This window comes from Phyllopteryx taeniolatus, chromosome 6, assembly GCF_024500385.1.
Source record: "Phyllopteryx taeniolatus isolate TA_2022b chromosome 6, UOR_Ptae_1.2, whole genome shotgun sequence".
Taxonomy (NCBI): Eukaryota; Metazoa; Chordata; class Actinopteri; order Syngnathiformes; family Syngnathidae; genus Phyllopteryx; species Phyllopteryx taeniolatus.
The window spans coordinates 14677754-14701779 of NC_084507.1; the positions used below are offsets into that span (position 1 = coordinate 14677754).

At 42.6% G+C, this 24026-nt stretch overlaps 1 long non-coding RNA gene across 1 annotated transcript; it reads left to right on the forward strand.

The window, feature by feature from the left end:
- The first annotated feature begins 9498 nt into the window (after positions 1–9498).
- LOC133479333 (uncharacterized) lies at positions 9499–21754 on the forward strand. The gene is made up of 2 exons (XR_009788917.1): positions 9499–9564; positions 13851–21754. It is a non-coding gene; the product is annotated as an uncharacterized LOC133479333 (long non-coding RNA).
- Positions 21755–24026: the final 2272 nt, after the last annotated feature.

Here is a 24026-nt window from a genome sequence, read left to right on the forward strand (position 1 = left end):
GAACTCCTATCAGGGGAGCTCCTACACCTACACACACTTTTCATCAACCCACAGCTTCATGCCCTGTGGCATATCATCCATTTGGGACGAGGTGTACCTTTCCAAAGTTTTCCCAGCCTTCCCCATTTCAAACTGCTTCCCCTGAATCCAGAATCGGAATAACAGATAGTTTCCCTTGCCACAGAGCACGCTCTGCATATCAATTGTTTCCCAACCAAACATTTATGCAGTTGAAAGGCAAAGGCTTAAATCAGTGGTTAAACTAACAGATGTGTCGCCACTCGCCATCTGTGTCGGTGCCAATGCGCTGATAAAAATAAATAAATACACATATTAGGGTTAACATGACTGTGGTATTGCTGAAATGAAAATATCTTCTTTTACAGTTCTGCATTTTTATGGCAATTTAACAAAGAGGCATCTGCAAAAGTGATTCCGATAAGAGGCCAGTATAGATAAAGATGCGACAATCAAATTTCAGATGAGCTTGATGATGATGAAGGCAGCCAGTTACTTTGTAACACTTTGTGTCGGAAGAAAGTGGCAGCCCTTTTGGTGTTGAAGAAAGGTTGTGAAGTTCCATATTGGTTCTGTGAGAATGTATTGTAATCCATGTCTTGAAATCCTCTTAAATTGATTCAAAGACTGTTTGCCTATCTGGCAAGTGATAGTTTTACATGGTTATAATGCAGTTGTTAGCATTTTCTCCCCAGTGAGGTGAATGGACCATCGCCAGAGCCATATTGTCTTGAGAAAATGGATATTAGCAGTGGCGGTTTCTGGCATGTGCATTATGTGGGGCCGCAAAGGGCAGCATTGCTAGGGGGGATGAAAAGCAGCCCTGAAGCAATTAAAAAAAATAAAAAAAATTGCTTCATAAAATGTTTTTCTATTGAATAATGGCCTTTCCCTCGTTGGCATTTGTGTGGGGAATTTGCGCCCCCTGCTGGATTCACTCGAGATGCTGGGTCGGGAGCAGAAATAGATTAATAGATATCATACAATCATAGATGACTTTTTATCAAGGCCAGAAGGGAACAAAGCCAAAATATTGCAGTAAAGTTCCCTTTGTTTTTTTGTGCAATGCAAGATTTGTGTTATTTCAAATTCACTGTTTCCTTAATTCAAATTAATCCTTGCATGTTTATATTTGTGTATTGGTGGTGGGGTGGGTTTTGCCAAGGGGTGAGGGGGGGCTCTAACAGGGATTCAAGCTAGGACTGCCTTGGTTATTGGGTATGATACAAAATATATATTATCTGGATTCTTTAGTTGGTTTGCCTACAGTTAATTACAGAGCAACTTTTTGGTATGAACCTTTGCTGACATTCATAATTCAGGGAGGCAAAAAATATTAAAATTACATAAAGTATTTAGAGGTACTGTATTTTGTACAGTGTCTAGTAGTCTGTGTAATCCTTAGTCTAATTTGGCCATAGCACACTTGTAATTGTGTACATTTTCCCTTTAGTTATGTAGCTCATAATGAATTGCAGTTGATTTACATTATCCATCCATCCATCCATTTTCTTCCGCTTATCCGATGTTGGGTCGCGGAGGCAGTAGCTTTAGCAGGGATGCCCAGACTTCCCTCTCCCCAGCCACTTCATCCAGCTCTTCCGGGGGGGATCCCGAGGCGTTCCCAGGCCAGCCGAAGGATGTAGTCTCCAGCGTGTCCTGGGTCGTCCCCGTGGTCTCCTCCCGGTGGGACGTGCCCGGAACACCTCACCAGGGAGGCGTTCGGGAGGCATCCAAATCAGATGCCCCAGCCACATCATCTGGCTCCTCTCGATGTGGAGGAGCAGCGGCTCTACTCTGAGATCCTCCCGGATGACCGAGCTTCACCACCTTATCTCTAAAGGAGAGCCCGGACACCCTGCGGAGGAAACTCATTTCGGCCGCTTGTATCCGGGATCTTGTTGTCTATGTCACGACCCACAGCTCGTGACCATAGGTGAGGGTAGCAACGTAGATCGACCTCTAAATCGAGAACTTCGCCTTTCAGTTTAGCTCCTTCTTTACCACAACGGATCGATACAAAGTCCGCATCACTGCAGACGCTGCAACCATCCGCCTGTCGATCTCCCGTTCCATTCTTCCCTCACTCGTGAACAAGACCCCAATATACTTGAACTCCTCCACTTGGGTCAGGATCTTATCCCCGACCTGGAGAGGGTACGCCACCCTTTTCCGACTAAGGACCATGGTCTCAGATTTGGAGGTGCTGATTCTCATCGCAGCCGCTTCACACTCAGCTGCGAACTGCTCCAGTGAGAGTTGGAGGTCACGGCTTGATGAAGCCAACAGAACCACATCATCTGCAAAAAGCAGAGATGCAATACTAATTTACATTACAATATTTCAATTATTGCACAATTTCTGTGTCGGATACTATTGTTATCAAAATCTTGGTTCCGGATGGAATGGTATCGTAAATTACTCGGACAAAATTACCTTTGTATGTTACCATTTGTTAAAAACTACCAACAGGATATTCCTGAAATAATTTTGAGGGGCGTGGCATGTACCAAAGGAGCAAGCATTACAATTTGGTGAAAATCTTCTCTGTTGCAAAAGCTGCTTTTCTTTTAGTTGGTCACCACCCACTGGGTTTAAATACATTTTACTGCAATCTAGCTGTCTGGAGTGGAAAACTTGACTAATTCAAATTCACAACTGTTTCGTTAACAGCACATCTACAGTTTTACATTAGCAACTCAACTAAAGTACTGAATCTAATGCTATCTGGCTTTATCTTTTGACCTTGGTGGAGGTCCATCAAGCTTGTTTTTGATTATGTTAAAAGAAACATATTGTTCTTGTAGAACTGCGGGATATGTAGAAGAATGTACACTATTTACAGTGTCTGTTGCCTCTCTTCTGTCCGTTTTCTCTAATCCTTCATCCTGCGTTTGGCCTGGAAGCAGGTGGTGTCGACATGGAACATGCGGCTTGCGTTGGCCTGGCACCACAGTGTGCTGCAGAACTGCCACACAGCAGGTGTGGGTGTGTGTGTGGGGGGGGAGGGGGCAATATTAACCATGTGTCAGTGACTTTAAGGCTTTATGTGCGTGTGTCTCCCTTGATTCCAAATCCCCTCCACCTGTCAAGAGGAGGAGGGTGACAGGGCACAAAACAGATGCTGTCCTCAACCATACTACACATTGTGTATATGTGTGTGTATTTACGCACAAATGGCATTATTTCTACGGTGTGGCACGCACATGCCCGCTCAGATCAGGGCTTTCAAGTCGTTCCGACTTTGATGCGGCGGCCTGAACCTTTTTTTGAACGCGCAACAAAAGGGGTGACAAAGACATTTGTTCATTATTGTGATGGTGGAGGTGGTTGACAGAAAGTGATTTCATATTCAATTTCCAGCATTGTTCCTTGATACTTTTTCCGTGCGTAATGATGGACATCTCCACCGAATTTTGGTTCGATAAGTGAAACAAGTGTCAAGGGTAACTTGTCGCCGCAAGTCAGTGGATGAGGTGCAAATTTCGACTAACTTTCCAGGGCGGCCTACTGAATTTTCGAATTGAAGTTTTACAGGGTTGTGTTCAGGTCAAATAAATCACCATTTGAGAACTTTTCCCATACTCAAAATCTCAAAAAAGATACATCTGCCTGGGTCGCAGGCGTGACTTGCAAAACGAGTAAAATAGAAAATGGAATTGAGCAAAAAATTAAACACCTCACAGAAGAATATGCAATTAATCCGACAGATACGCTGAGAAACCAACTTCAAAAGGCTAAACATCAATTAGACATTATCTTATCAAAAAGAACCGAACAGTTAAGATACACTTACTTTGACTACAATAATAAATCGTGATAATTTCTTGCGAACCAACTTCAGTGCAATAAAGAAAAGTAATTAATTACAGCCATTCAAGATTCAAATGGCAACTGTACACAGTCACCGCTAGAAATAAATGAAATATTTTACAATTATTATAGCAGCTTATACGCATCTTCAAACAACCCAGACCAAAAAGAAATTTAAACTTTTATTAACGATCTAAACATTCCTCAATTAAATACAGCCTTAATGTTTCTTTAACCATCACAGAATTATATAATGCATCAAAAAATATGCAATCGGGATGAGTGCCTGGCCCGGACGGAATCTGTGTTGAATTCATTAAACATTTCTGGCCAATGCTCGCGCCTCTATTTTTCAGAACAGTCAAGGAGATAAACGATAAGGGTCAAATAAGTACCCATATGAACACAGCTTCAATTTAATTATTAATAAAGTCAGGCAAAGACCCCACTCTCCCGGCAAATTATCGGCCCTTATCACTGATTAATGTAGATATCAAGATTATCTCCCGTCGATAATTCACTATGACCAGACAGGCTTCATTAAAGGTAGAAGTTCCACAAATAATGTCGGACGTCTGTTAAATTTAATAAGCAGGTCACAGCAGAGGACCAGCGGCTCTACTCTGAGCCCCTCCCGGATGACCAAGCTTCTCACCCTATCTCTAAGGGAGAGCCCTGACACCCTGCAGAGGAAACTCATTTCGGCCACTTGTATCCGGGATCTTGTTCTCTCTGTCACGACCCACAGCTCGTGACCATAGGTGAGGGTAGGAATGTAGATCGACCTCTAAATCGAGAACTTCGCCTTTCAGCTTAGCTCCTGCTTCACCACAACGGACAGATACAAAGTCTGCATCACTGCAGGCGCTGCACTGATCCCCACTGTACAGAGTGTTGATGGTGCACTGCTTCCCCCTCCTGAGACGCCGGCTGATGGACCACAATTTCCTCAAAGCCGTCCGGAAGTCGTTCTCCATGGCCTCACCAAACTCCTCCCACGCCCGAGTTTTTGCCTCAGCGACCACCAAAGCTGCATTCCGCTTGGGCACCCAGTAACCACCAGCTGCCTCAGGACTCCCACAGGCCAAAAAGGCCCGATAGGACTCCTTCAGCTTGATGGCATCCCTCACCGTTGGTGTTCACTAACGGGTTCGGGGATTGCTACCACCACCTTACGGCCAAAGCTCTGGTCGGCCGCCTCAGCAATGGAGGCACGGAACATGGTCCACTTGGACTCAATGTCCCCTGCCTCCCCCGGGAGGTGGGTAAAGTTCTGCCGGAGGTGGGAGTTGAAACTCCTTCTGAGAGGAGATTCTGCCAGACGTTCCCAGCAGACCCTCACAATACATTTGGGCCTGCCAGGCCGGACCGGCATCTTCCCCCACCATCGGAGCCAACTCACACCAGGTGGTGATCAGTTGACAGCTCCACCCCTCTCTTCACCAAGTGTCCAAGACATGCGGCCGCAAGTTCGATGACGCCACCACAAAGTCGATCATCGAACTGCGACCTAGTGTGTCCTGGTGCCAAGTGCACGTATGGACACCTTTACCCTTGAACATGGTGTTCGTTATGGGCAATCCGTGATGAGCACAGAAGTCCAATAACAAAACATCACTCTGGTTCTGATCGTGGGGGGCCGTTCCTCCCAGTCACGCACTTCCAGGTCTCGCTGTCATTGCCCATGTGAGCATTGAAGTCCCCCAGCTGGAGCGCTCTCCAGCACCCCCTCCAAGGACTCCAAAAAGGGTGGGTACTCTGAACTGCTGTTTGGTGCATATGCACAAACAACAGCCAGGACCCATCCCCCCACCCGAAGGCGGAGGGAGGCTACCCTCTCGTCCTCCGGGGTGAACCCCAACGTACAGGCGCCAAGCAGGGGGGCAATAAGAATACCCACACCTGCTCGGAGCATCTCACCGTGGGCAACTCCAGAGTGGAAGAGAGTCCAACCCCTCTCAAGAGGACTGGTACCAGAGCCCAAGCCATGTGTGGAGGCAAGCCCGACTATAACTAGTCTGAACCTCTCGACCTCACACACCAGCTCGTGCTCCTTCCCTGCCAGAGAGGTGACATTCCACGTCCCAAGAGCCAGCTTTTGTAGCTGGGGATCGGCTCTCCAAGGTCCCCGCCTCCGGCCACCGCCCAGCTCACATTGCACCTGACCCCTATGGCCCCTCCCACAGTTGGTGAGCCCATGGGAATGGGGACCCACGTCACCCTTTTCGGGCTGTGCCCACCCGAGCCCCAGGCCCGGCCACCAGGCGCTCTCCTTCGAGCCCCACCTACAGGCCTGGCTCCAGAGGGGGGCCTCGGTGACCCGCGTCCTGGGAAGGGAAAACGTCTTCCTGAATTATTTTATCTTCATAGGAGTTTTTGGAGCTGTACTTTGTCTGGTCCCTCACCTAGGACCTGTTTGCCATGGGTGACCCTGCCAGAGGCATAAAGCCCCAGACAACTTATCTCCTAGAATCATTGGGACACACAAACCCCTCCACCACGATAAGGTGACAGCTCAAGGAGGGGATAATCCATATTTTTAAATGAATAATATCCCTTCTTTTTAGCACATGGGAACAACATGGAATTGACCACCTCCGACAACTATTTAACGATGTTTTTAGGACACGTGATGAACTGTTCCAAAAATTCCAAATAACAGGTGGATATTCTTCAATACAATTCTTCTACCAACACTCCAGAGTACCCTCGAATTGCTGCAGTTTGTCAAACAAATAGTGAAGCTTCTTCCGCAAAGTAAACAAAATCTCTCAAAAGTTTATAAACTAATTTCATGCACTAAATCAATGCACTTACCAATCACTAAATGGGAAGAATACGTTTCCATGTCCGCTGACCGTAACTACTGGATACAGATATGTAACAATACGTTTAGAATGACAAAAAGCACAAATTTACTGCTTGTACAATATAAAGTGCTCCATAGAACACACTTTACTCAGTACACTATGCATAAAACAGGCTTCTGTCCATCTGATATATGCGTGCAATGCACCAAAAATACCCCAGACACCTATGTTCATGCTATATGGGAATGCACACCAGTTGAATGCTTTTGGTCTTCGGTTAAACTCTCTTATATTTTAAATTTCAGGATTCCACTTTCCCCAATATTGTGCATACTTGGCAACTTAAGCATATTCAACCTCCCTAATAAATATTCACAATCATTACTCGTCGCGTTAGCTACCGCTAAGAAAACAATTCTATTAAACTGGAAAAACAAACAATCTATTAACATCAATCACTGGCTAAATCTCATCATAGAATATATTGCGTTCGAAAAAATATCAGCAGATTGAAAAAATCAATTTCATATATACGTAGCTAGCTGGTCACCCTTCCTCAACATGTTAAATCTAGGCTCTTGATTGCTTTGCCTGGGTAGTGTGCCATCTGACAATGAGTAAACTTCAGACTTCTGTATTCTTTGTTGTCGAGGTTGTTGTTGTTTTATTATTATATTTTTCATTCTCTTTCTGGGTTCACCTCCCACACTCCTGCATGATTCTTCTCCTATCCTTGTCCTGTCCTATGTTGTCCTGTCCTTCCCTCACGAGGTGTAGCACTACTGCCCCATACAACATCTAATGTTTCATTGTTCTAGATATGTAATGATTTACTTTTCTCATCTTGTTTACAATTAGTGCTTTGTTTCTAGAAACTTTGTTCTGTTCGACTGATCGACTCTGATTCTCAATAAATATCAATAATAATTCTAAGAGACCACAGCGGCAGCTTAAAAACTCCACTGTGACACCATAAAACTGTTCCGGCATAAAAGGGAAACAGATCCTCCATTCTGCTTGACCTAACAGCCGAACAGGACAAAAAGAAAAACCCTAAAACCTGGTCAAATAAAAAAAAAAATTCAGCTCCCGATGGCAGAGTAACTAACTGTAAGTTTGTTAGTCATTTGTATCATGAGTTGACCCTTAAAAAAATCTCAAGAACCCATGCATGAAAAGACAGGAAGTCTGCCATTTTGTTTGAAGAGGCAATTTTAGGTCCATTTAGACAATTTCCAGGTTTCCTTCGAAAACCAACCTTTGTCCAATAGGCAGTGTATCTAATATAGCGCATATCATCCCTGGGTTCACATCAGTCATTACCCGAGCATCCCCGGCCATACAGTAGAAATTAGATGGGCTTCATGCATGAATTAGCGAGTTAAGTTGTGAAGCGATTCTGTGCTCGACTATTGGCACTCACAAATGATGATGGACTTTTGCAAGATCCTCACACTTTCCACTCTTTATCCAGCAAATCAACTTAAATCTTTCCACCTTTGCATTGTACTCTGTGTGCCCACTTTTCTGCGTCTTCGTACCAGTATTACCCTTGTTCATTCTTCAGCCTTTGCAACCATTACACCCTTTATCCCATCTGCAAGACTGTGCAGCTCATCAAAACTAAAAGCCCTCGGCTCTCTTTCCCTCTGCTGCAAAGCTTCCATGTCATCAATAAAACATCATAGCCAAGTTCAGTTGTTTTATCCTGACTGCCGTTTTTTTTTTTTCGTGTTATCAAGAGATTCACATCAATGTAGCATGACACTTTGGCTGAATTTGTAGAAAATGACCATGATCAGCAAAATGTGCTTAAATGAATGTGGAGATTTAGAGCGGTCTTTTGATGACTGACCATAAGCCCCACATTGAGATCTGGGAATACTGTGACATCGTTTACATGAACTGACAGGTTGCAAAGAGTTTAAAATGTAAGACTACAAGTAAAGAACCTTTTAATTAATTATGATTTTGATGATTTTATATTTTTTCTGAAAGCAAGGTTTTCAAAATCAAATAATCTTTGAGCCATTTGACTATACAGCAGAGCACAATCCATTCATGGTTGCTCGTCAACCTCCATTTTGTCTGCTTTCCCATAGAAAATAATAAACAGAAATACTGGTACTCTGTCAGCTCAAACACTCATCACTATTATAAAACACTTATTAACTGTACAGGCCATGTTTAAGTAAATAAGAAGTTACCGCTGTAAAATTTAACAAAACACTTGAAAACAATTGATGTGGCAGCACTGGATTCTTACGTAATTGTTAAGAAAAAGCAAAACACAGTCAGAAGTGAACTGAAGTCTTGTGATGTATGCTGAGGTCTATCATGATATTTTGCAGAACAACTTTCATATTTTGTCGAGCTTGTGAATGACTGCCCATTGCTAGAGCTCTACAAGATTTCATATCCTTTGAGGAATCCATTATTCTAATGTTCAAAAATGAAGTTTCACCCGGGGTTGTTTTAAATGTAGCCTTGGTGTTTATATTGTACCCTTATTGCTTAAAGTGAACATCGAAGCTCTATTGATTGAATCAAAGGCCTTCTGGATGTCAACAACAGATAGTACACTTCTTATTCATCCTATTAATTTCCTCTATGATGCAGTTCAGAGATACCGGTAGTATTTGCTGATTAAGCACTTCTGAAGCCATTTTGGTTGTGAGCAATTGGGGGTCCACTGCTGGCACAAGGTTATAAATTTGAGCAGAAATTGGCATGAGAGAGATTCCTCCATAATTTTGAGGGAGAGTCTCATTTCTTGGTATGATACCAGATTGCTGCCACATTAATGGCAGCAATAAAATTTGAAAGAAAAACAAACAAACTAAAATGTCTTTACTTTCCAGGTTTCGAGACACTTCAAGCTCTTCTGGCCTGGGTTGGGAGTCTTCATTCACAGCATCAGCCTGTGAGTGTACAGTTAAGCTTCAGTGTGATTATCTTGTGACCTCCTAACATGCTTCTTAATTGCGTTTAGCTACCGTTGGTAAGGGGGGAGGGGTGCACTAGATTCAACGTTTTTCTCCCTTGCAATGTATTCTATTTGCTGCAGGGAACATGTGGGTACCTGACCCAGTTGTGGTGCTCATTGACTCACTCACTGCAGCTCACTATTGTGTTTTATTCAAACAACCATCTAGCACAAAACTTGCCTTTTTTTGCAAGTGCTTGTATCTTGGTGAAAATTTACATTTGTACATATCTGGGTTCTTTAGACCTCTTATGTGAGTGTACTCATGATAGACATTCATACCACATTTAGTGTCACCAGTGGGGGTTTCTGGTACGTGCAATATGTGCGGCCATACGGGGCGGCATGTCTGGGGGCAGCAACACCCCCCAACAAAAAAAAAGGTACCTGAAATGGTTTTCCATGGGCATCATGAACTGTAAATCATTGGCGTCTGTATGGGGAGTTTGCACCGCCTCACCTGGACATTGTCAGGGATTTTCAAGGATTTTGCTTATAAATCATTAAATGGGAGGTTATCGATGTCAAGGAAGTATGACATCTTCTCTGAATGCCAAAGGGAGGGTTTCGCACAGGGTGCCATTCAGGCTAGGGTGGATATTTTTTTTTTACAATTCAGGGTAATACTACCAAGACAATTTTTTTGTAAGTCACGTCTACAACGCTATCAAATGTAAATTTTAACCATAATCATACCTACATAGTTGGATGACTTTTGACTATGGGAAAGCCCTCAAAATGATTTATTTGGCCAAAACATGGCCGCCCTTATTCAGTAGCACCCCAGGGTCAGCAATAAACATGTAATACGGTGGCCATGTCCATCATAGCAGGACTTACCAAAAAGTCTCGTCTACCTGTCAGTTTTCAACAGCCCATTCAAATTTTGAGGGACTTGTACTCTGCCAAAATGAGAACCCGTTTGATTTTTAGCTGTAGTTGTAGACTATAGGTGGCCAAGCGAGCTGGAGGAAAAATGCATTTGGGATTTTTCTTTTCAACCTTTTTTTGTCTGGACATAAGCAGGAACCCGGTGTTATTGTCATGCAGGACTGTACCACACATAATTTCATACCGATCTTGAAAACAGGTACAGTATTTCAGGTACCGTATTTTCACGACCATAGGGTGCACCGTATTAAAAGGCGCAGTGTCAGTTACCGGGTCTATTTCTGTATTTAACACATACATAAGGCGCACCGTATTATTGGGCGCAGGCATGGTAAAACATACGCTACCTTAAAACATACGGTAGCCTGCATGCACGTGAAAACAATGTTTTTAAAAAGGCAGTGGGAGCAAAACTGAGGTCGGTTGTACTTTATTGAAGTATTTAACAATGTACTCACGTTATTTTTTTGATCAATCCTCATCCAACAAACACGCCGGGTTCCCTCTCGTCATTGTCGGAGTCAGTCTCGTTGCCGGGGGGCTGTACAGCAATGATGCCAGCTTTCGCGAAAGCTCGGACAACAGTCAAAGCAGATACATTTAGCCCAAGCATCCACAATCCATTGACATATGGTGACGTAACTCGCCCGGCGTTGCCTCCCAGTCTTAGTTGCACTTGGTTTTTCACAGCGGCTGTGAGATGGGCACGCATGGAGTCACAGATCAACAGGGACGGTGACGCGTGGAAAAAAAACATCCGGTCTCATTACGTACACCTCACCCAGCCACTCTCTCATTTTCTCCTCGTCCATCCAGCCCTTTTGATTGGCCTTAACGATGACTTTGGCTGGAAACGTTTCTTTCGGCAGCGTCTTCCTCTTAAAAATCACCATAGATGGCAGTTTCTGTTCATTACCATGGCAACCAAGCACAACAGTAAAAGCCGACTTCTCGTACCCCGTTGTGCGTACCGCTACCGTGGTGGTCCCCTTCTTCTCTACTGTGTGGTTCACCGGGATGTCGAAGGTGAGCGGCACCTCGTCCATGTTGGTGATGTGGTTGGGCTGGATGTATTTGTCGGCAATCTTTTTACTGCAGTAGGAGCGGAAGACGGCCAGCTTTTCCTTGTAATCCGCCGGACGTTGCTGCGCCACGGTAGTCCTTGCCCGGATGGATAGATGGCGCCGTTTAATAAAACTAAAGCACCAAGACGGACCTCCTTGAAAATGTTTGATTTTCATTTCTTCTGCAAACGTTATTGCCATCAGTCAAATGGTGACTATAGAGACGCTTCTCCCGGCTGTCCTTTGATCATTAATCCATTGCTCGAGTTGGTCTTCCAACTCGGGCCACCTCGCCATGTTTACGCGGAAACTCAGCTTTGTCTTCTTGACTTGGCGAAGCTCATTTTCCTGCTTCCTCCACTTGCGAACCATGGATTTGTTGATCTTGAATTCTCTCGCGGCTGCTCGATTCCCATACTTCCTCCGGCTTGCAGTTTAAACTGTGCTTCTTAAGCGTGTCTCTTCGTAGGTGCCATTTTCAGGAGTCCTTAGCCAAACCGATGTTGTTTTGCACAATGCACACCCCGGCGCTATGTACCTACTGGGAGCGTGCCTTTAGCGTCCTCCTTCACACGCACCCTTCCCCCTTTACGTCCGCATGCTCTACTCAGTCTGGTCCGCTTTTCCTCTACATAAGCAGCGTGTCGGCAGGAAATGCTCCCAGTCAGTCAAGCGGAGCGCTCATCAAAGTTACACATAAGGTGCGCCGCATTATAAGGCGCCCCGTCCATTTTGGAGAAAATGTAAGACTTTTAAGTGCGACTTATGGTCGTGAAAATACCGTATTTAAACGTTTGCCCCTTCAAGAACCCAATGAGTTCCTCAATGTCTTAAGTTTTCACACTTCTAGTCTAGTATTTTTCCCTTTTATATTCATTCAAACAGGTGACCTTGGACTTTTTCAATGGGCTTTTGTATGTATAGAGATATGCTATCTGTTATCGTTCACTGTTTCAATGGGTTACTGTTTGTGCGTGTCAAAGAGAAAGCAAAGCTGGACAGCAGCCGTGTTTCTGTGGGGGTTAAAACGGTGGACATTTCCTGTTGGCGCCTATCTGCAAGCACAATGAGACAGAGGTGAGGCTGTGTTGGGGAAATCTAATTAAGGACCACTGTTTTCAAAGCTTCCTGCTTCAAAACAGACATCAACATCGCGTCTCTCCTCGGTCGGCTCATTTAAAGAATAAACAGGATGTGCTTTCAAATGCATGTCTCTCAGATGTTGGGTTTTACTGTCTATTTTGATGTTGTCAAGACCACCATATGATGGGAAAACAACGACTACTGATTCCATAAAGGTGTCTTTGGGTGCTCGACTCGGCACATAAAACCACCTCACCTGGGGGAAAAAAAACAACCACAGAAGGTGTAAATTACGAGGTGTCAATTGTTTTTTGCACACTCGCAGGCACACCCCTGCGGCCTTCCAAAAGAGTAAACCTCAAACTGATAACATTTAGTGTTATAGTAACACTCCATTACGATCAAGGTGCTTTTCTGGGTTAAGAAGGTAACGGGTCAGCGTGGGGATGCGACCTCAGAGTGTGCTACAAATGATTGACACGTTGCAAGACACGACTTCTGTCTCTGATTGGTTGTTTTTTCCTCGGGCGAGGTGATTTCTTGTATATCAAATTAAAGGCCAGAGATGGCTGATTTTATAAAAAAAAAATTCCCACAGATCATCTTTACCATGTTCTACTGTAAAGTCATGATGATTGTTTTAACAAATATGACAAACAGGTGTTGTTTTAAATTGCAAAAAATCCCCTTTAATGACTAGACTTCCAACTTTTGGCGAGCAAGAGCAAGAACACTAGTGATATTGAATCTTTTGTATCATACACCAGACAGGAAAAGTCACATTGGTGCACATATTTTTAGAGCTCTTATAATTGCAACTTTGAAGGCTTTCAGCACAAGCAGACGATAGTGTGGTTTCAACAACATAGTTTTCTAGTTGATGCCGTTTCTGTTTATTGCCTGCATGGGACATGTTTGATCAACCACTTTGGAGTGGGTAGACCAATTGCCTTGAAGAAAATGTTCTGTCCCTTCACAGGAATAATTCTCGTGAGGCCTGTTTTAGCAAGCTGTGGCTGAGGTTTGGTTCGCTCCATCAGATAGCATTACACTCTGGCCTCAGGGCCCGGTAGATGCACATGGATGCGCTTGTGTGGTTTCCAGATAGAGAAATTGGTCTCCCTGTCTCTCTCTGTCTCCTTTTCTCTTCTCATTATTTCATATTTCTCATTTTCCGTTGTACAGATTTTGTTCAACCTCTGCCTCCCGCCCTTGTGGTTCGCAGCTGTCTGCCGCAGCTGAAGGGTCAACAGCCACCCATCTCCACGCGCACATCTCATGAATAGAAATGTCTCATACTGCCAGACAAAATGGACTGCAAAAGTGAAGTTCATTTCAATATTTTGATTGCCTTGTATTCAGATCTGACCTAGAGTATATGTTCCCCCCCATCTTTGCAATGGCAACTATGCAGGGTATCCATCTTGAATTAGATTTCCCATCATTATTTTCCCAAATATACTTAAGTTCACTGTTCAAAAGGTCTTTAATCAAATGACACACAGCTTAAAGTGGATATAAAGTCTACAAACCCCTGTTCAAATGCCAGGTTTTTGTGATATAAAAATGGGAGCTATACAACTCAATTGAATCTTTAAAAAACAAAAATGAAATCAATTTAAATAAAATGTATGTCTTCTTAAAAAAATCTTTTCGAGAGGGAAAGTTAAAGAAAACAGAAATACTGTAGTTGAACAAGTATATATACCTCTCTTACAAATGGAATGTGGCTAGATTCAGAATTAACTAATTACATTCAAACTTGCTAAATGGGATTTAGCAACTGCCTGCCACAATTTAAAGTGCTTCCGATTAACCCCAAATTAAGTTCAGATGTTCCAGTAGGCTTTTCCTGCCATGAGTTTTGCTTTCTAGCAGAAGCCTGAAAGTTTTGCGCTGATGCTGATTTGATTATTTAGACTATACACATAATTCCTTGCCCCTTGTCTAAGGCTCCATTTCCAACTGAAGAACAGCCCCAAAGCATGATTCTGCCACCACCATGCTTCACTGTGGGTATGGTGTTCTTTTGGCGACGAGCGGTATTGTTAGCACCATGCATACCTTTTAGAATGAGGGCCAAAAGGTTCAGCTTTGGCTTCATTGGACTATCACGCATTTTCTGGCGTGTGTGGGAAATTTTGTTACGGTACGTACAGTGCTGTGAAAAAGTATTGTCCCCTCTTCTCAAATTGTTATATTTTTGCATAGTTTCCCCCACTTTAATGTTTAAGATGATCAAAAAAAGTTTGAATATCAGACAAAATAACACAAGTGGACTTAAAATGCTGTTTTTAAACAGTGATTTCATTTATTAAGGAACAAAAATTCAAAAGTTACCTGGCCCTGTGTGAAAAGTAATGGCCCCCAAAACCTAATGACTGGTTGGGCCATCCTCTGCAGCAACAGCATTTTCTATAGCTGCCAATGAGTCTTTCACATCTCTGTAGAGATATTTTGGCCCACTCATCCTTGCATAATTGTTTGAATTAAGCCAAAATTCAGGTTTTCTTTTAGCATGAACGGCCTTTTTAAGGTCATGCCACTGCATTTCAATCTGATTGAAGTCCGGAGTTTGACGAAGTCAGTCCTAAACCTTCCTTTTGTTTTTTTAAGCCATTCATAAGTTGACTTGCTGGTGTGTTTTGGATCATTATCTTGCTGCAGAACCCAAGTGCGCTTCCGCTTGAAGTCACAAACTGATGGCTGAACATTCTCCTTCAGGATTTTCTAGTTGATACCGTTTCTGTTTCTAACATTCTCCTTCAGGATTTTCTGTTAAAGAGGAGAATTCATGGTTTATCAATTACAGCCAGTTGTCCAGGTCCTGAAGGAGAAAAGCAGCCCAGTACATCACACTAGCACCACCATGTTTGACTGTTGGTGTGATGTTCTTTTTCTGAAATGCTGTGCTACATTTACACCAAATGTAACGAGACGCACACCTTCCAAAAACCTCAACTTTCGTCTTGTCAGTCCATATAATATTATCCCAAAAATATTGGGAATCATTCAATGTTTTTTGAGAAAGTAAGACAAGCCTTTATGTTCTTTTTGGCCAGCCGTGGTTTTTGCCTTTGAACTCTGCCATTTTTGCCCAGTCTTTTCCTTATTGTCGCGTCATGAACCCTGACTTCAACTGAGGCAAGGGAAGCCTGCAGCTCTTTAGAAGTTGAGTTTCTCTGAGTTTCTTTGTGGCCTCCTTGATGAGTCATTGCTGTTCTCTTGGGATAATCTTTGTATGCCCGCCACTCCTGTGAAGTCGCCACTGTTCCATGTTTTCGCCATATTTGTGAGGATAATGGATCTCCCTATGGTTTGCTGGAATCCTAAAGCTTTAGAAATGGCTTTTTCTTGACTGTTCGGGTATTTCTTTGGATCGTGTCATTTTGTTGCAGCTTTTTTACATCTTTTGTCTGATTTTGTCTGGACAGATTCTGTTTAAGTGATTTCTTGATTGAACAAGTTTGGAGGTAATCAAGCCTGCGTGTGATCAGTGAAAATTAACCAAATGTTGTGATTAAGCACAATTAATTAATGATTTAACAAGGGAGGTAATTACTTTTTCACACAGGGCCAGATAACTGAAAAGTTTTTTCCTTAATGAAATCACCATTTAAAAACAGCATTTTCAGTTCCCTTGAGTTATATTTGTTTGATGATCTTAAGCATTAAAGTGGGGAAAAATCTAAGAATTTGAGAAGGGGGGCAATACTTTTTCACGGCACTGTACTGTATGTACCGTATATTGGCCACACTCAAGGTGGGAAAAGTTTTGGAATGATTTATCTTGATCTCATTTTACTATATTGCAAAAAAAAAAACTGACAGTTTTTGAACAGGGGTGTGAAGAGTTTCATTTTGTGGAGTGTAAGGTAGATTTAGGTAGTTTGCATTAATACATGCTGCTACCTTGGAGCTGCAATCATTCTAAAAATATCAAAATAGTTATTTTTGTGATATAATTTTAAGGCCTCATAGACCACTGCTTGTGGTCATATTTAGTGGATGAGTGGTCTTAATTTTGATATTGATCCAAAAAAGAGTTACCTAATATAAAGTGAAATTAAAGTCTTGCATTTCCCTTCCTTGAAGATGCAGATTCCATATCTATAATAAATTTATGCTTTCATCATTCCCATTAAATAGAATTAATGTGTCTGCCTTTTTCCATGTCATCATCTTGAATATCACTGTAGCTACAATGCAGTCAGTGTCCCTTAACCTTGCTGTTATCGCGCCCAAGAGCCTTGTGTGTTATCATGTGTGGCAGTCTCCACTTGTTTGTCGCACACTGTAAAATCTTACACAGTTAATCATCTCTGTCGCTGTCTGTCAACCTGACAGCCTGTCTGACTTTTTCCCAAAACAGTCAACCAATTTCGAGGTTGCACTATCAAGCGGGTAGGTCACATGGATGTGTGTATGTGTTTTTGTGTCTTCCCTATTAATAATTTAATTCACACTAGATCTTACATAATTTGTGCGAAATCCGAGTAAATAAAATAACTAGAATTTATACAAACTTTGAAGGAAAAATCTAAAATTGTGCCAGATTTATAATATACCTGAGCATAACATTTTATTCTTACTACCTTGATAAGTGAAAGATGAATGGATGGCTACATTTGAGTAAAATAACTAAAGTTGTGAAAAATGGTTAATTCATACTAAATCCATGCATAAAACGATTTATACTAGATTTGGAGAGAAAAAAACAAAAATTGGAAAAAATAATTAGTCCTTTTAAAGTGAAAACAAAATACAGAATGTTGTTTAAATTTGACACACTAGAGAACAGTGTTAATGACCTGCCAAATTTGAACGACTTAAAAAAAAAAAAAAGTGTATAAAATGATTAGACTGAATTTGAGCAAAAATACTGTAAATTAAATTTGAAGAGGGCTACAATTATAGTGACAATCCTTCGCTCCTGTACTCGCTGTGCATAGTTTTGGGAGACTGTTTTGATGTGCTCTCAACAAACAATTGTCTATTCCGTTGTTCTCTTTTTGGGTGATGTTCCTATTTGATAGTTCAATCTGCAGAAAAAAACATAACTTGAATACATGAAAAACTTAAATTGGGATGCTTATAGATACTGTAGCTTCACTGCCAGCCCTCCCAGTTAAAATGGATATTGCACTTCAATAGCCGCCAATGGAGGTGAATGAGTTTTAACGTTGATTGTGAGTCATTTTCATTTCCTCTAAAAGATGACAGAGAAATTAAGCCTGACTTTAAAGGGTAGACTTAAATAGATGACTTCCCTTCTTTCTCCTCCTCATTCTTCCCCACTTTGAGTCTCCCGTCTCCTCACTTTGTTGCTTTCTAATTCTGCTTTCTGCTTTCTCCCCCTTTTAGCCCCCATCAACCATCAGCCATTTTGCTTTTCACCCGCCTCTCTGTCTCTCCTTGGCTGGTGGGCTAGCCAGGAGGCCGTGCACGATTCAGGCGCGTAATCTGTTCTTTCTCCCCTTTTTGGATTTCCATTTCAATCACACGTTCACAGCTGGAACCGAGGCTGCTGCGCATGCAGATGAGCACGGGCCACTTTTTTCTCCCCGAAAGCGACAGGCAGGAGAAGACCGGGAGGCTGGGGAGTGACAGATTATGCTGTGATGCAAAGCAACTGTTGCTAACGGGTGCAAATCGTTCGATTCCACTTCATTATCCTTCAGCTTCACACGGAGTCCACAGAGAACGACTGAAAATGTTGTTTTGGGTCAGCGCATTTGACACGAGAAGCAAATCAGACTGACAATATGAGGAAAAAGCAGTAGCCCAAACAAAAAAAGTCTAGATAGCAAGAAGTAGCAAAATAACAAGCAAACTAGTGTGAAATCACAATTTGTCTCTGTTTAACGTTAGATGAATTGGACACTTCATTAGATCTAGCTCTTCTCTTTCCTTCTTTCCTTTGGAATAAGTTTGGCAAAAATGTCAAAGAAAGAGTTCATTCTTTGATGCTAGCTGAAATGAGGACTTGCACGATAGTGGTTTGAGCTTAGACGTTTTGTGCGACTTACTCTTTCACTTCCACCTTAAACTTAACAGATGCCACCAGTACTCTGCAAGAGGTATGTGTTGCAGTCGATACTTCATTCTCTGATGTTAGCTGAAATCAAGTCTTGCCCCAAGTTTTCAGAAAATTCCGAATTAAGAACTCATTGGCCGTTGGAATGCTGAGGTTTTGTGGGACTCACTTTGATTTCCACTGTAAATGCCAGCTTTACAGATGTCATGTCCACCCTGCTGGAAGTGTGTGTTGCGATAAAGACTTAATTCTTTCAAGCTGGCTGAAATGAGGTCTCACACGATGGTGGTTCCAACTTGGAAGTTCCACACAACTTTCCTTTAAACTGCAATGGAAACATCGGCACGGTGGCGGTTTAAACTCTGACTTTAATGTGACCTGCAAGATGCCGCATCTTCACCAAAAACTGATAAATGATGGTGTCAAAGTGGCATCACCCAGAAAAAAATCGCTAGATTAGAAAATTCTGAAAATTTTAGTTAGTTTAATCGTACAAACTATTTCCATGTTAGAGGGATGTGATTTGATTAGCGTATTTATCTAGAAAATTAAAAAGCCACAATTTTGCAAGTAACTGAAATCCATCAGAGGATAGAAAGAATCACTAATGACCTGAAGATTCATTGTGTTATTTGGTTCCAAATCCTTGCCTTATGCTCCATGACTCAGGCGGAGGAGCATAGCTGGTCTCTGTTCTTCTTTGGCTGCGGTCCAACACTTTCCCACATTTTCTCAAGTCCACTCCGATGACAAAGCTGGAGTTCTTCAGAGAGCGCATGACTTTAGCGGCCTGACTCATATTTGTGGTGTCAGAGCTCTGCGAAGCAGTCGCGGCTGAGTCAAGTTCTGCCAGTGAATACTAAGGATTGTTTTTCGGGGCTTCGGGAAGTTGTATACTCAAGCTTCAGCCCGCTGCCTCCATTATACGCAGCACAGATACAAACACACTCACACTAATTGATGTTATTGTGGTGGGAGGCCCTTAATGCACTTCTCCATGCAGCCAGGCACTCATGTTGCAAGCGCATCCCATTTATGGGGGGAAAAAAAAAAAAAAAAAAAATCTGTTGCCAATTGATTATAATAACAGATATTGATTTAAATGGACAAGCGCAGCAGCAGAAGTAATTTGCTCACAGTGAAGCAATGAGGTGGGATCAAATGTGTTGGCCATTTAATCTGCTTATTAAATCTTTAATGGCATTGTCACCAGACACTCTTGGGGCTCCTTTTGTTTGGGAGTTTTCAACATTTTACAGTAATACAGAATGTGATTTACCAACAAGTACAATAGCTGATACAAGATGTACCTCTAGAAGCTAAGTATGCTTTTATTCACATTTAATAGGCTCGCATAAGAATTTATTAATGCTTAAATCACTCTGTTTACCAATATTTGGGTTACAAACAAGCCTAATTTGGACCCGCATCATCAAATTACATTACAGTGAACCACTGCATATTTGCATATCAGCATTTTATTTTTTTCTCTGGGAGGGCGGGGCATCTTGGTGGCAAAACACTGTTGCAGTGAGTTGAGGAGCTTCATGTAGTGCTTTACTGCCATTTGTGGCATTTTGGTGCCAAGGAATTATGTTGAAGTGAGGAATATGTTGAGGAGCTTAATGCAGTGCTTTGCTACCACCTTGTGGCATCCATAGACATTATAAACCTTTTGTGGAAGGTCAATTACTGACGGATTTTTGCTATTCGTGGGAGAGCTTGGTACCGATCCCCTGCGAATAGGAGGGGATCACTGTATACCTGTCTCCAAAGATATCCACCTTCTATTTTTTTCTTCCCTGCTGCACCGTGCTGCCTCCCACAGGTTAGTTTTGGTACTACGACAGACATCTAATTTGGCGAAGGAGTCTAGCAGTCATCGGTGGTGATATCATTGTGTGTGGTGTGCTGTGTTGCTCATCTTAAAAAAATCGGTTAAGATGGAAAAATAACATTGGTATTTATTAGTTCTTGGACCCCTCCTGTTCAGCCTGTACATGCTACCCTTGGGTTAAATTCTTGAGAACTTTAATTTGGACTATCATAGCTATGCAGATGACACACAGTTATATCTCGCCGTGTCTCCAGATGACTACCGTTCAATTGAGTTGTTGTGTCACTGTCTAAAACAGATAAATATCTGGATGAGCCAACATTTTCTTCAAATTGTTTTTGGCAATAAAGAAAAGAGGATTGCTGTTAGTAAATACCTGGAGTCACTCTCTTTAAAAACCAAAGACCAAGTCCAAAACCTTGGTGTTCTCATAGATTCTGACCTGACTTTCAACAGTCATATCAAATCAATTACTGAAACTGCATTCTACCATCTGAAGAACATATCCAGAGTGAATGCTTGCATGTGTCAAGCAGACCAAGAGAAGCTCATCCATGCTTTTATCTCAAGTAGACTTGACTATTGTAACGATCTTCTGACTGGACTCCCTAAAAAGAGCATTAAACAGCTCCAGCTCATTCAGAATGCTGCAGCTCGGGTTCTGACCAGAACAAAGAGGTCAGAGCATATTACTCCAATTCTAAAGTCTTTACACTGGCTTCCAGTCCGCTTTAGAATAGATTTTAAAGTTATTCTACTGGTCTATAAATCACTAAACGGTTTAGGTCCTGAATACATGAATGAAATGCTAATGGAATAGAAACCCAGTGGGGCTCTGAGATCAACAGACTCCGGTCAAATAGTGGAGCACAGAGTCCAAAGCAAACATGGTGAAGCAGCATTTAGCTATTGTGCTGCACACAAATGGAATAAGTTGCCAACAGAAGTGACGTCAGCCTCAAGTGTGCATGTTTGTAAGTCCAGGTTAGAAACTTTTTTCCCCCCATGCTTATTAGAGCATTTCCACTTTTAAATGATATTTCTTGCACTGCACGCTGTTTTACTTGTATTTTTCCCCCTCTCTTTGTTTTAAATGTTTATAAGCTGGGTTTTTTTTCTTTGTTTTTAAATGCTTTTAATCATGTAAAGCACATTGAGTTATCTTGTGTATGAAATGCGCTATATAAATAAATTTGCTTTGTGCAGGCTCCTTGATTGACACTCCACAACGCATCTCTCATTTCATTTTTTTTTCATCCTTACTCCATGTTTCTATCCTTTCTACCTCCAGCTCTGCCCCCTGCAGAGTCACAGAGGAGGGTATTGATGGCCGCACTTGAACGTGGCCACATAAGCGTGTGTCACGCTTCCCTGGACTCCCTGCTGCACTGCCAATGTGGCTCTGATGCTGTAATTACCCTACCCCATTATGGCTCCAAAGACCATAGAGAAAGAGATGTGTGGGAGGAGAGGTGAAGGTCCAGCTTGTTGGCCAAGAGAGGCAAGCCAGGAGGACAATGTAACAGAATGAGGGCTAACTTCTGCAGATAACTTTATGGCCGAGTCAACGTGGGGCAGGTGGGGGGAGGGAGAAAGTAAAAGCAGAATAAGAATGAATAAACGCTCCGTTCTGGTTTGGTTAACCAGATGCCAGGCTATCACTGGTGCTGATTCAGTAGCATGGAGCTGTCATTAGTGTTAACATTTCCACCTGTGCTTTGACAAGTGAAAAGGGCCTATTAGCATATTGCAGCAAGTGTGCATGTGTGTGTCTGTGTGTGAGGTGCAGACTGGGAGTGGGTGTCCCAGGGGACGCCCTTCGCCTGGCTCCTGTCATGGGGGCCCCTGCATTAGTAAAGAGGTAATGGTTCAGGCTTCATCAGCCACACACAGATGGGTCCCTCAATTTATGTACTGTACAGTGGACACACACACACAGGTGGGGAGAACAGATATGGCAGCAGTGAAGAGAAAGACAGTCAAATGGAGGCAGCGCTACTACATCCATTATGTAGTTGTCACAAGGCGGAATAGATTGTTACAGCTTGTTTTTGCATTCAGCATCACTTTCTCTTCCGCGGTAAACATGAGCTTAAAGATGCGACATCTGCTTTTCAGGCAGTGCTAGACGTCTACTGCAATACATTGTGGTATTGGTACTACTACTACTACTGATAATCTTAGGTGGCTTGGTTGCTTATTTTAAATGAAGTAACAATAGTGTAATAACTAGTGAGTAGCAAAAACAGTACCAGTAATTTTAGTAATAGCTTGTTCTTTCAGTTGAGTCTCTAACAAATTGTACTTGTCATTATTTCATCTTATACATATAAACTGTTATGCCAATTGGATGGACGAAATAAAACAATAATGAAGATAGAAATAATATAATAAAAAACCTATTGTTAGAGCAATACTTTTCTGACAGTGTTAGTCAACATGGCAGCACGATGGAGGACTGGTTAGCACATCTGCCTCAGAGTACTGAGGATCCGGGTTCGAATCCGGCCTCGCCTGTGTGGAGTTTGCATGTTCTCCCCGTACCTGCGTGGGTTTTCTCCAGGTACTCCGGTTTCCTCCCACATCCCAAAACCATGCATGGTACGTTAATTGAAGACTCTAAATTGCCCGTAGGTGTGACTGTGAGTGTGAATGATAAGCGGTACGGAAAATGGATGGATGGATGTTTTCTTTATACTCGTGCGGGCGGCGACCGTGCTGACGTCACTGCGGCTATCCCGCGCGCAGTTTGCCTTTATACTTGAGCGCAACCCACGCACACTGTTTTGAAAATGCTGATTTGAAAGTGCTGCAGTTCACCTCCAAGTCAGGGGTGTCGCTACGGTTGGTATTGGCTAGGACACCACAGGGTGGAGTTTCCTCTGCATTTTATGGCCAATTCCGGTGGCTGTTTTTACTTTCCGGAACAAGGAACAAAGCAACAACAATGGCGACCGTGGAACAGTGCCCGCTAGAACAAATGCACCTAGATGATCAAATGATGTTTAATTATATTGCAAAATCGATCAAGAAGGTGGCGGCGTGGGTTGTATGTGCAGCTGAGTAGCTAAGTACATCATCACAGCATGTGACTAAAACGGACCAATCACGAGATTAGGTCTTGGCATTCTGTGTGCGGCGACAATTTGTGCCCCCTGTGCGACACTTGATGCGCACGCGGCCCAATGCGTCGGTCACGTCATGCAATGCGGCCTGCAAGCGCGGGAGTGTAAAGAGGCCTTGAGTCAACATTGACCATAATCAACAAAGGCTGAATTGAAATACAAGTGACCCGCCTTCCGAGTTTTTCGAGATACGAGCTGTTCTGTAAGTTTTGTTTTGCTTTAACTTGCGAGCAAAAATTTGAGTTAAGAGCGCTTCATGGTGTCTGTGAATGCAACTCAACACATGTAGACAGATAATATAACAATACTCACAGGTATATATTCTTCATCTTCTGTGAGGAATGACTAATATCACTGCGGCT